Raw genomic sequence first — 12,243 nt, 5'->3', positions numbered from 1 at the left:
GAGAATCTACTGAAGAAATGGAAGTTCGCTGGCATTCTGCAACGACTTTAACTGCCGAGGATAACTTAGTAGAATTCTAAAACCTGATTCAGTTTCTGTCACATGTTCCACTGATTAAACAGATATACGTACCTATATAGACATCTCTATATATCTATGTATTATCTATATTTAAAAATTAGGGTGATAATTCAGGCAAGAATAGGTGAAAGTTTGGTGAGGAACAGGATATTAACATATACCCAAACTATCGCCCACAAAAGTGCTCATTAATTACAAAAGAAAAAAACAGTAATTTAGCAGTGCAGAAACCTGATGGACACCACCTTATCCATTCCTATCATGGAAAATGGGACAGTCTCATGGTATACTACACTGAGAAGTACACAACATTACTTCTAAGATATACCATCCAAAACATACACTTGAATTCAAAGATAAGAAAACATCAGACAAGCTGAGGTTAAAGAATCCAGAGTCATGAAGAATAAAGAAAGGCTAAGGAAGTCCTCCAAATTAGAGATGAAAGAGACTTGAAAGCTAAATGCATTGTGTGTCCTGGCTTAGAAATAAAAACAGCTATACAGGATATTAACGGGAAAACTGGCAAACTGGAACATAGACAGTAAGCTAGAAAATAATATTGGATCAATGTTAAATTTCCTAAATTTGGTAACTATATTAAGGTTACATAAATTTAAAAATGTTCTTGCTCCTTGGATATAGCCATGAAAACATTCAGGGGTGAAGGGACATGATGTCTGCAACTTACTCTCAAATCGTTCTGAAAAAAACACAAAAGGTGTCTCTAATCTCAACACTTTGGGAGGCTAAGGTGGGAGGATTGCGTGAGCTCGGGACATGGACAACATAGCAAGAATCCATCTCTACACACACACACACACACACACACACACACACACACACACACACAATTGGCAAAAAAAAAAAAAAAAAAATCAAGCCAGCAACAGTGTGTTAAAAGAAAAAATTAACAAGAATAATGATTGGTGGTGGGTGTGGTGGCTCACGCTGGTAATCCCAACACTTTGGGAGGCCAAGGCAGATGGATCACGTGAGGACAGGAGTTCAAAACCAGCCTGGCCAGCATGGTGAAGCCTTGTCTCTACTAAAAATACAAAAAATTAGGCAGGTGTGGTAGAGCTCACCTGTAGTCCCAGGTACTCCAGAGGCTGAGGCACAAGAATCACTTGAACCCAGGAGGCAGAGGTTGCAGTGTGCCACACTGCCCTCTAGCCTGGGTGACAAAGCAAGACTGTGCTTCGAAAATGATGATGATAACAATAACAACAATAATAATTGGTGAATCCGTGTGAATCTTTTTTCAGACAAAGTGAAAATGAGGGTGGAGATTTAAACAGGGCTTTATCCCCTCTCTGGATTAGTAATGTAAATCAAAAATAAGCCCCTCAACTGACTGAATGGACCCCCTTCTTGGCCAATGGGACCCCAAAGAAACCTGAAAAACTGGTTTCGGCCATGATGGGAAGGGGGTTGGGAGGTCAGACAAGTCTTACTGCACCCTCCTTCCTTTAGACACAATTGACCAGCATTAACATTAAAACAGAGATTTTTTTTCCCTTCTTCTTTTTTTTTTTTAGTAGAGACAGGGTTTCACCATGTTGGCCAAGCTGATCTCAAACTCCTGACCTCAGGTGATCCACCCACCTTGGTCTCTGTAAGTTCTGGGATTACAGGTGTGAACTGCTGTACCCAGCTAAAGCAGAGATCTTAAAACTGACAAAACAGATTCTTTGTAGCAATAAGATACCAAATTCCAATCTGATTCTGGCATAGCATCACATGACAGATAACAGGCTTGAAGGAAATCATAGTATTTTACCCCAAAATATATTTCTTTGACATATTCTGAAATGGTCCTGCAAAGCTGCCTCTTATGAGATAAATTTGTTTTTGGTAGAGAATCTCTTTCCCTTACTAGATGCTTTCCAGAGAGTTTGACACCTTTTAAGGTCTGATAAAAGACATTCACCATCTACTCTCTCTGAGGCCTGCTGCCTGGAGGCTTCATCTCCGTGGTGAGAACCCTGGCTTCCACAACCCCCTTATCTAAACTGAAGCAGTTCTTCATGCTGAATTCCACTCTTCAGGCGGGGCTCAACTCTTTCAACCAATTGCCAGTTGGGAAGTCTTTAAATCAACCTATGACCTGGAAACCCCTTACACCACCCACCCTTGTTTGGAGATGTCCTGCCTTTCTGACCCAAACTAATGCCCAACTTACCTATAGCAACTTCTATCTTTACCTATAACTTCTGTCTCCCAAAAATGTATAAAACAAAGCTGTAACCCAACCACCCTGGGCACACATTCTCGGGACCTCCTGAGGCTGAGTCATGGGCCGTGGTCCCTAACCTTGGCAAAATAAACCTCTAAATTGATTGAGACCTGTCTCAGATCCTTTTTGGTTTGCACTAGCTTACCAGCAAAGTCAGACGACTTCTCAGTTGGTTCCTGAGGAATAAATTGAACTGTATATTGGAATAGAAATAAATGGAACCATGTTTTGGGTCTATGCATGTCCAGATAGATGAATTGAAATGACTCAAAATGTCTTTGTTTCCATGATTAAGCTGTGTTCTCTCACTTGACAATTACCAATATAGGAATGAAAGGCAGAAAGACAATTTTCTCAAAATCTGGGTCAGGTCAAATGAAGTTGTAAACAATGCCTAATTTTGCCCCTTTCCCTACAAATAAGGAAAGACCAAACTAGCTGATTTTCACATTATGTTCTTCCCTTACACTAATAACAAACATTTACCAACCAGTACACAAGTCAATACAATACGTTTAATTTTTAAGATTTTTTTGTGCTACATGTCCTTAAAGTAATTCTATAATTATGGGAGCAGTTTCTTCACTTTATAAAGAAATATCTGTAGAAATTATTTATCTGTATTCTAATTAACAGTGATAGCTGTTTCACAATTTGTAGTTTGTGAGCCTCTGTATATTTACTGCTTAATCTTCGGGTGATGCTGAGCTGCAGCTTGAATGATGATAAAGGCAATAACTATTTATACAAAGATGTTTTTGTAATTTATTTATTTTAAAAGCGCATATTGAAACCCTTAAATATGAAACTGCTTTTGCAAAATTATGAGAGTAAGAGAAATCTGACAGTTGACTCCATCCGGCATCTAAACTCCAAGCTGTCCTTGGTCATTCCTGGATGAAGACCAAGCTGACTTTGGAAGAAATTTAGTTTATAGTTTAACCTTAAAGCAAGGGATAACAGCCTCTCCCAAAACTAAACTGCCTCTGTAAAACTAACGAAGGCCACAAGGTTAGAATTATGAGAAAGCCCTGAATTCTGCTAACACATAGGCTTAAACAATAACCAGCGCTGTTCTGGAAGCCACATGATTTATGATTTTCCCAATTGCTCCTAAAGATAACATCTCTGCAGTAGAGCCCATAACAGGTTTTTTGAGATTTTTTTCAGACTGACCTCACCTGGGCTTATGACTCATTACTCAGCTGGTCCGGAGGCCCGAGTCAGAGACAGACTCAGCACACAAGGACCATTTTCCACACCCTGTGATTTCATCCCCAACTAATTAGCATTCCCCATTCCCTAGCCCCCTGCCCACCAAACTACCTTTGAAAACCCCTAACCTCTAAGCCTTTGGAGAGATTGATTTTCAGTAGTAGCTTCATCTCTATGTGGCATGGCCCATCTTGTGACAATTAAGCTCTTACTTTACTTCAGTGCCCTGGTCTCAGGAAAATGATTTTGTCTGTGTAGTGAGCTGGAAGAACCTGTCAAGCAATTACAAATTTGGGGGCTCATCTAGGATCCACCTTTGTGGTACCTGCTCATGGTTTGTTAGCCTCCCACTGGCATGATGGACCTGGAGGTGAGCTCTGATGGCCGCTTATTTCTCCTGCAGTGAAGGCCATCTATGGGGCTCTCCGTAACAATAAGGTGCTCTTGACCATGGTGCTTCAGCCCAATTGCAATGCAATGAAGAAATAGTTCCTGGAAAGATGTCTTTTTTTTTTTTTTTTAGACCGAGTCTTGGTCTGTCACCCAGGCTGGAGTACAGAGGTGTGATCTTGGCTCACTGCAAACTCTAACTCCCGAGTTCAAGCAATTCTCATGCCTCAGCCTCCCAAGTAGCTGGGGTTACAGGTGCGTGCCACCATACCCAGCTAATTTTTGTGTTTCTAGTAGAGATAGGGTTTTGCCATGTTGGCCAGGCTGGTCTCAAACTCCTGGCCTCAAGTGATCTGCCTGCCTTGGCCTCCCATAGTGCTCGGATTACAGGCATGAGCCCCCACATTAGGCCCTAGAAAGATGTGTTTAAATTGGTCTGGTGAATGTTCTAAGCCCAGCTAGCACCTCCTTCCTTCTCCCAATTGTTCCAGCTCCTATGGGGGTCTCAGTTTGACTCCTTTAGGGCGAGTCTCAGTTCAACTCCTTCAGGGGTCTTGGTTCAGCACCTACGGAGGGTCTCAGTTTGGCTCCTTCCAAGGTCTTCACTGGCTCTCCCTAAATAGTACAATGAGCCTTGGTTTGGGAAGATTTCTCCCCATTTAGACAGAGAATACAAGGTTCGTTTGGAAGAATTCTGGTCTGGAATCTTGGCTTGGAAGGCCTTTTTGTTTGTCTTTACCTTGTTGTACATGTTTGTATGTATGAAGAGGATTCCCCAAAAAATTGCTGACAGAAGTCTAGCAGGGTCTCCTTGTTTGTTTGATTGGTCACATTCAGTGAGCTCTGAAGGAAGCTCAACAGGCCTAACTCGTGGTGACCGCCCACTCTTCCATCTTACCTGGGGGCCACCCATTGATAAACCTGGCTGGAGGTCATCTCAGCCCACTTAGTGGATCAAAGTCAGCAGGAGCCAACAGGGGCCAATTTGAGCCTTGCCAGGTGGATACTTGGGTGCTGAGTTGAGTGACTGGTGTCTGTGTTTTATCACACGTGTTTTGCTCTGGCCAGAATGAAAGATGTTAATTTAATCCCCATGTGGCCCCTTGGGCTGCGTCACACAAAATTGAGAGGCTTTTCCCTGTGGTTCCAGGAAAAGAAAAAGATGATTTTCTTTTGTAATGCAGCTTGGCCCCCACTGCTACGGTACAGCAAACAGGGTTATCAAAGCCACTGAGAGAAAGGGAACCCAGAAACCTGGCAGGCTGGCAAAAGGGTAAGGATGCTTTACCAGCCAGGCTGCTGACTTCTCTCTCTCTGTGCAAACTGGCTGAGTGAATGATAAAAATCACCACTTGTCTCCTCTGCAAAGTTTTGATTAATGCAAAAAAGGATTTCTGTGACAAATTTTAGGTTGTAGCAAATCTGGTGTACTTTGTGCTATAAATTTCTCCTTCTGTGTCATTCTGTCAGAAAGAGGGTGCTATGGGATAAAATGCTGCTGTAGAGCCCCTATAAGCCCTCTGTTCAAGCTGGCCTTGAAGACTGGTCAGTTACAAACTTTGCCGCAGGTCCCTGAAACAAAAACCAGATGAGGTTTCCCTTTCATCTTGTTTTATGTCCCTGAGAACTTGACTTTGCAACTGTGTGGGAGCATTCTCTCTTTGTCTCTACCGTCTGGAAGGGAGACATTTTCAAGTTCTCATCAGGCAGCCAGTCTGAAATGTGTCAGGACACTCCTCTTCCCAAATGTGTCAAGCCCTCGGGTGAGTTTTGTCTTAAAACGCCCCATTCCTATGGGGCTTTTGTCATCTTTTACTGTCTTAACCCCATTTCTGAGAGTAAATTCTTGGGGACCACAGACATGTCTCCTCTACCCCTATCTGTAGAAATACTTCTTGCTTACATGGTAAAATTTGGGAAAATTACAAACTGGCTTTAGGATTGAGATGCTACTGGAATTAAGTATGCCATTTTTAAAAAAGGATTTCAGAGAACTTTTACTTGCAACATTTTTTTAAAGGTTTGAATTAAAAGGACACATAATAATGTCACAGCTAGTCTTAGAAAATTCTCTTGAGCAGTTAAAATCCTTTGCAAGCTTGAAAATATTGCTCTAGACTCCTTCTGGGAAAGAAGATGGTAGTCACCTCATCCTGCCGTTCAAGCAGCCAAGCCATTTCCCTTTCATAATGGTGGCCTGGGTTCCATTTCTGGCTCAGGGAATTAGTTCTCTCTGGTTTAATACTTGGGGGCTTTTGCTGTCTATGGATTCTTTTTCCCTCCATGGACAGCTTCTGATTTTCTGTCTTGAGTTTTCCTTTCTCTGAGGTACCTTAGTGGTGATTCTAGATCTTATAAAAACCACTTCTCATCTCTTTGGAAGCACTTCCTGTGTCCACAGATAAGTCATAACCTTAGTTAAGGATTTTGGGGTTCATTTAGGAAAATGCCTTTGGGGAAGAAAAAAAGCTTTAAAGCTGGAGGTGTTGGCTGATTGTCCTGGCTAGAGTCTAGTAATAAGAGATTTAAAATGATTTTTTTTTTTTTTTTTTTTTTGAGATGGAGTTTTGCTCTCGTTACCCAGGCTGGAGTGCAATGGCATGATCTCAGCTCACCGCAACCTCCGCCTCCTGGGTTCAGGCAATTCTCCTGCCTCAGCCTCCTGAGTAGCTGGGATTACAGGCACGCACCACCATGCCCAGCTAACTTTTTGTATTTTTAGTAGAGACGGGGTTTCACCATGTTGACCAGGATGGTCTCGATCTCTTGACCTCATGATCCACCGGCCTCGGCCTCCCAGAGTGCTGGGATTACAGGCTTGAGCCACCGCGCCCGGCCTAAAATGATTTTTTTAAAAAAGAGTTCTATGGCTAAAAGTCATCTTAATTAAAAGTGGATATGCAAATCACACACATATTCAAAAGGCCTTTATGCTTTTGTCTCTTCTTGGGTCTTGTTTTTAGAGAAAAAACATTTTCTTCTCAGTGAACTGAAGTGTGTCTCTATTTACGTCTGCCTGTCTCCTTGCCACCCTCAATGCCCACATAAGGAGACCTAAGCTAATGCCAGAGAGCATGGGACTTTTTGGGTTCCTCACGGAATACTCAAAAAGTGCAAGCAGACAGATTCCTCTCGAAATCTAAGGCCCTGTTCTGTCTTGCATTGCGTTACCCAGCGTTTTTGACTTTTGAGGGCATCAGAAGTTACTTTGCATTATGAAAGGATTGTTAGCCTTGGTGTGTCATAGCTAGCTAGAAAGTATACTTTTAGGGATGGCTAATGTAATGGCAGTTGCTTACTGTGAGTGAGTATTACTACAGGGCAATACCTGGTTGTTTGGATACAAAAATCATGCTCTTGGTTACCTGGTGGGTAAGGACTGGGGATGGGCTGATTGCAGAATGGGCTGATTGGCTCTGGGCTGCTCACAGGCCTCGAATGTCCTTGCAGTGAAGTGGATGGTAAAGGCATTGCACTGTCTCACCCTATAGAGGTTTCCTCTTTTGGGGGCTCCAGGATCCAGTGTAAAAATGAGATCCTTGATTTTGGAGGCTCCGTTTTGCCTTCCAGCTACTCCTGTTTATTAGGCCCTAGAATCTGCATGCCTTTTTGGCCCCATTCCTTAAAAGGCTCCACCCTAAAGCCGCTAATCCAATTTAAAAACTTAAATCTTTAAAGAAAGGTGTTTGCTTTTCCTGGCATTCTCAACTGGACTTTTACTCACACCATTTTTCCTTAGTTTGAGTCAAATATAAATACTCTTATTTCACTTAAGAATTGTCCCTTTAAGAATGCAAATTTACAATTGCCTAGCTGACAATCATTTAGGGCAAGAAACAGCTAATCAAGAGAATGACAGTATTAAAAAGGGAAGAGAAACTTAAAAACTGGCAAATGAAGAATCTCATAACTCTACCAGATCTACTTCTATCTGTCTGTCTGTGTATTCACATGTGGAAGGTGTGTGATGTTTCACTCCCAAAATATATAAAAGAGCTCTACTTAATTGGCTTTAAGAAAAATAAGCACTCAGGCTGGGAGTGGTGGCTCATGCCTATACTTCTGGCACTTTGGGAGGCCAAGGCAGGAGGACCGCTTGAGCTCAAAAGTTCGAGACCAGCCTTGTTGATGGCTGCTGTAAAAGCTCAGGTCTTGTCTTCTTAGTTTAAAAGAATTTAAACAACAGACACATGGCAAAGGAGATGCAGCCCAGAGCAATGTATTACAAAGGAGAAAGAACACTCTGAAAGTTAGGGGCAGAGTAAACAACGAACAGGCTGCTCGTGAGGATAAGACAGCATTGGCTGTGACTGGAAAAACTCCCTTTACGGGAGTCTTACATGGTTATTCCCAAGGGGGTGGGAGGAGCGTGGCTTACAAGCATGTTCCGCACTGTCCTCTGGACACATGTGTAGCAGCTGTAAATGCTTGTTAATCGTCACGTCTCATTAGCATCATTAAGTCTCCACCCAGGGGTGTGTTTTTTACTACTATAACGAGCAAAAGGTCAGTCTGAGGTCCTGTAAAAATCAAAAGGCACATGCTCTCTACAGGAGAAATGCCCTACTAGAGATTGCTATACTTGTAAGAGCATGGTCACCACGGTTGCTGCATCCTAAGGACATGGGTACTTCCTTGAGTACCTATCCCGCCTCAGCCTGGACAACATACTGTGACCTTGTCTCTACAAAAAAATAAATTGAACATGAGCAGACACTTTTCAAAAGAAGACATACATGCAGCCAACAAATCACTTGAAAAAATAACTAAACATCACAGATCGTTAGAGAAATGCAAATCAAAATCACAATGAGATACCATCTCACACAAGTCAGAATGGCTATTATTAAAAAGTCAAAAAATAACAGACATTGGCAAAATTGTGGAGAAAAAGGAACGCTTATACACTGTTGGTGGGAGTGTAAATTAGTTCAACCATTGTAGAAGACCGTGTGGCAATTCCTCGAAGTGCTAACGATGGAAATACCATTCAGCCCAGCAACTCTATTTCTGGGTTTATACCCAAAGGAATATAAATCATTCTGTTATACAGACACATTCATGTGTATGTTCATTGCAACACTATTCACAATAATGAAGACATGGAATCAACCTAAGTGCTCATCAATGATAGACTCAATAAAGAAAATGTGGTACATAGACACCATGGAACACTATGAAGCCACAAAAAAGAATGAGATCGTGTTCTTTGCAGGCATATGGATGGAGCTGGAGGTGGTTATCTTTAACAAACTAATGCAGGAACAGAAAACCAAATACCACATGTTCTCACTTATAAGTGGGACTTAAATGATGGGAACACATGGACACACAGAGGAGAACAACAGACACTGAGGCCTATCAGAGGTTGGAGGGCGGGAAAAGGGAGAGGGTCAGAAAAAATAAGTAATGGGTACTTAATACCTGGGTGATAAAATAATCTGTACAACAAATGCCCATGACACAAGTTCACCTATGTAACAAACCTGCACATGCAACCCTGAACTTAAAAGTTAAATAAAAATACATTTTGGCCAGGCATGGTAGCTCATGCCTGTAATCCATCACTTTGGGAGGCTGAGGTGGGTGGATCACTTGAGGCCAGAGGTTCAAGACCAGCCTAGGCAACATGGCGAACCTCCATCTCTACTAAAAATACAAAAATGAAAAAAGTACAAATAAAAAATATTTTTAAAATTAGCCAGACACAGTGGTGCATGCCTATAGTCCCAGCTGCTCAGGAGGCTGAGGCGAGAGGATCACTTGAACCCAGGAGGTCAAAGCTGCAGTGAGCCATAATCATGCCACTGCACTCCAGCCTGGGTGTCGGAGTGAGACCCTGTCTCAAAAAAGAAAAGAAAAGAAACACTTAAATATTTTGCCAGAAAAATAGAAACTTTAATCACTTTATAATCTTTGGTAAATATAATTTTAAAAATTATTGGTAAAATAGGAAACTTTTTCAGAATTTAGACAATTGGTCTGAATTCGACAGATCATATATGGTGATTGCTATTAAGTTTTAAGGTCATAAACTGCTTGTATGACTTTTTTTTATGATTGTCTGACTTACCTGTTTTATAACCATTAAATCCTAGGTAAGGCCTGGAGACAGGGAGTTAGCCATGCCCCCTGGCTATGCTGGGAAGGGTCAGACTCATCCCCTTCTCCGTCCTTACCCTGGGCTCTGCAATCTGATACACGCTTAAACCTGCTTATTTACTAGCTTCCTCTCCAAAAAATGAAAGTTGCTAACAGTTAACATTGTAACATACACAATTGAGACGAGTGAGAAATAGTTCTCCAGGCGAGGTATTTAAGGAAAGTAGAATGTGTTTTTGTAAAAGATTATAGGAAGCAATGGAAATATGGTTTTTATTAAAGAGAAAGTAATTTTTTCTAGTTTAGAGCTTTTAAGGATTATCTTACGTTAAAAAATTATAGGGCAAAACTGAAAGACTAAGCAAGTTGTAAAAGATTTGTAAAAGACTGTAAAGAAAGTTCTACAGTGTAGGCCAGTTGGCTAAAACTTGAAAAAGATTAGTTCTTTATAAATTCAACATTAAAATGAAAACGTACTGATGCAGGACTAGCATCTGGGCCCATGTGTCAGAATCACTGGGTCTCTTTGGAACATTGATCTGTTCTTTGACAGAAAATTATAACGAATTATAGAGGGCTTACAGAAATCTTGTCTTATAATCACACTGATTAAGAATGATTTGTTAAGCCGGGCGCGGTGGCTCAAGCCTGTAATCCCAGCACTTTGGGAGGCCGAGGCGGGTGGATCACGAGGTCGAGAGATCGAGACCATCCTGGTCAACATGGTGAAACCCCGTCTCTACTAAAAATACAAAAAACTAGCTGGGCATGGTGGCACGTGCCTGTAATCCCAGCTACTCAGGAGGCTGAGGCAGGAGAATTGCCTGAACCCAGGAGGCGGAGGTTGCGGTGAGCCGAGATCGCGCCATTGCACTCCAGCCTGGGTAACAAGAGCGAAACTCCGTCTCAAAAAAAAAAAAAAAAGAATGATTTGTTTATAAGGTTTTATTAAAAATTAGGTTTAACATTAGTAATACAATGAAAAGGTAGAATTTGGTTTTCTCTTTTGAACAATATTTTCATGTATTGTTGAGAGATGATGAAATATTTTTCTTTACATTTTAAATAATCTGCAGGAAAAAAGGGGAAAAGAGGGGAAAGAAAAGAGACAGGCTCAGTTGGCCTCACATTGTCTTCACTGGGTCTTATTTGGAAAGCCGAGTCTCCCTTCTACCAATGAGAAAAGGATTTTGCAGTTTAAAATTTCTTTTTTATTTTTTTTGAGACGGAGTTTCGCTCTTGTTACCCAGGCTGGAATGCAATGGCGCGATCTCGGCTCACCGCAACCTCCGCCTCCTGGGTTCAGGCAATTCTCCTGCCTCAGCCTCCTGAGTAGCTGGGATTACAGGCACACGCCACCATGCCCAGCTAATTTTTTGTATTTTTAGTAGAGACGGGGTTTCACCATGTTGACCAGGATGGTCTCGATCTCTCGACCTCGTGATCCACCCGCCTCGGCCTCCCAAAGTGCTGGGATTACAGGCTTGAGCCACCGCGCCCGGCCTTAAAATTTCTTTAGTCACTTCAGCTAAATGACCTATAATCCTATTTTGTGATATCAAGTATTTTAAGCCTTTGATATTTGAAAAACTTTCCAAAATCAATTGCTAAATTCAGTCTTTTTTGATCTCACTTTTTAAGTATTGGGTCCCTTAATGTCCAAAAGAAACATAGTCACCTTTGACATACTAAAACCATACAGAAAACACTGTCAAATATAAAATGGCGTTTAACTTTCTTTAGGTTATATTTATATAAACATATTATTAGTATGTGTTCCAAAATTATTTAAGATTTCTATAATTCTAATATGTCTCAGTTTGTTATCTGTAACATTTATAATTGTTACATTCAATTGTTGTGTGCCATACAGGTGACCAGATTTCCTTGTTGTGTCTTTTTTCTTTTTTTGAGACGGAGTCCGGCTCTGTCGCCAGGCTGGAGTGTGGTGGCACGATCTCGGCTCACTGCACCCTCCAACTCCTGGGTTCAAGCAATTCTCTTGCCTCAGCTTCTCGAGTAGCTGGAATGACAAACATATGCTTCCATGCCCAGCTAATTTTTGTACTTTTAGTGGAGACAGGGTTTCACCATGTTGGCCAGGATGGTCTCAATCTCCTGACCCTGTGATTCAACCACCTCGGCCACCCAAAGTGCTGGGATTACAGGCATGAGCCACCACGCCCGGCCAACAGTTTTTTTTGGTCTGTCTGTTT

Source organism: Saimiri boliviensis, chromosome 9 (genome assembly GCF_048565385.1).
Source record: "Saimiri boliviensis isolate mSaiBol1 chromosome 9, mSaiBol1.pri, whole genome shotgun sequence".
Classification (NCBI taxonomy): Eukaryota; Metazoa; Chordata; class Mammalia; order Primates; family Cebidae; genus Saimiri; species Saimiri boliviensis.
The sequence above is the reverse complement of the archived record's forward strand: the minus strand, read 5'-3'. Positions refer to the sequence as shown.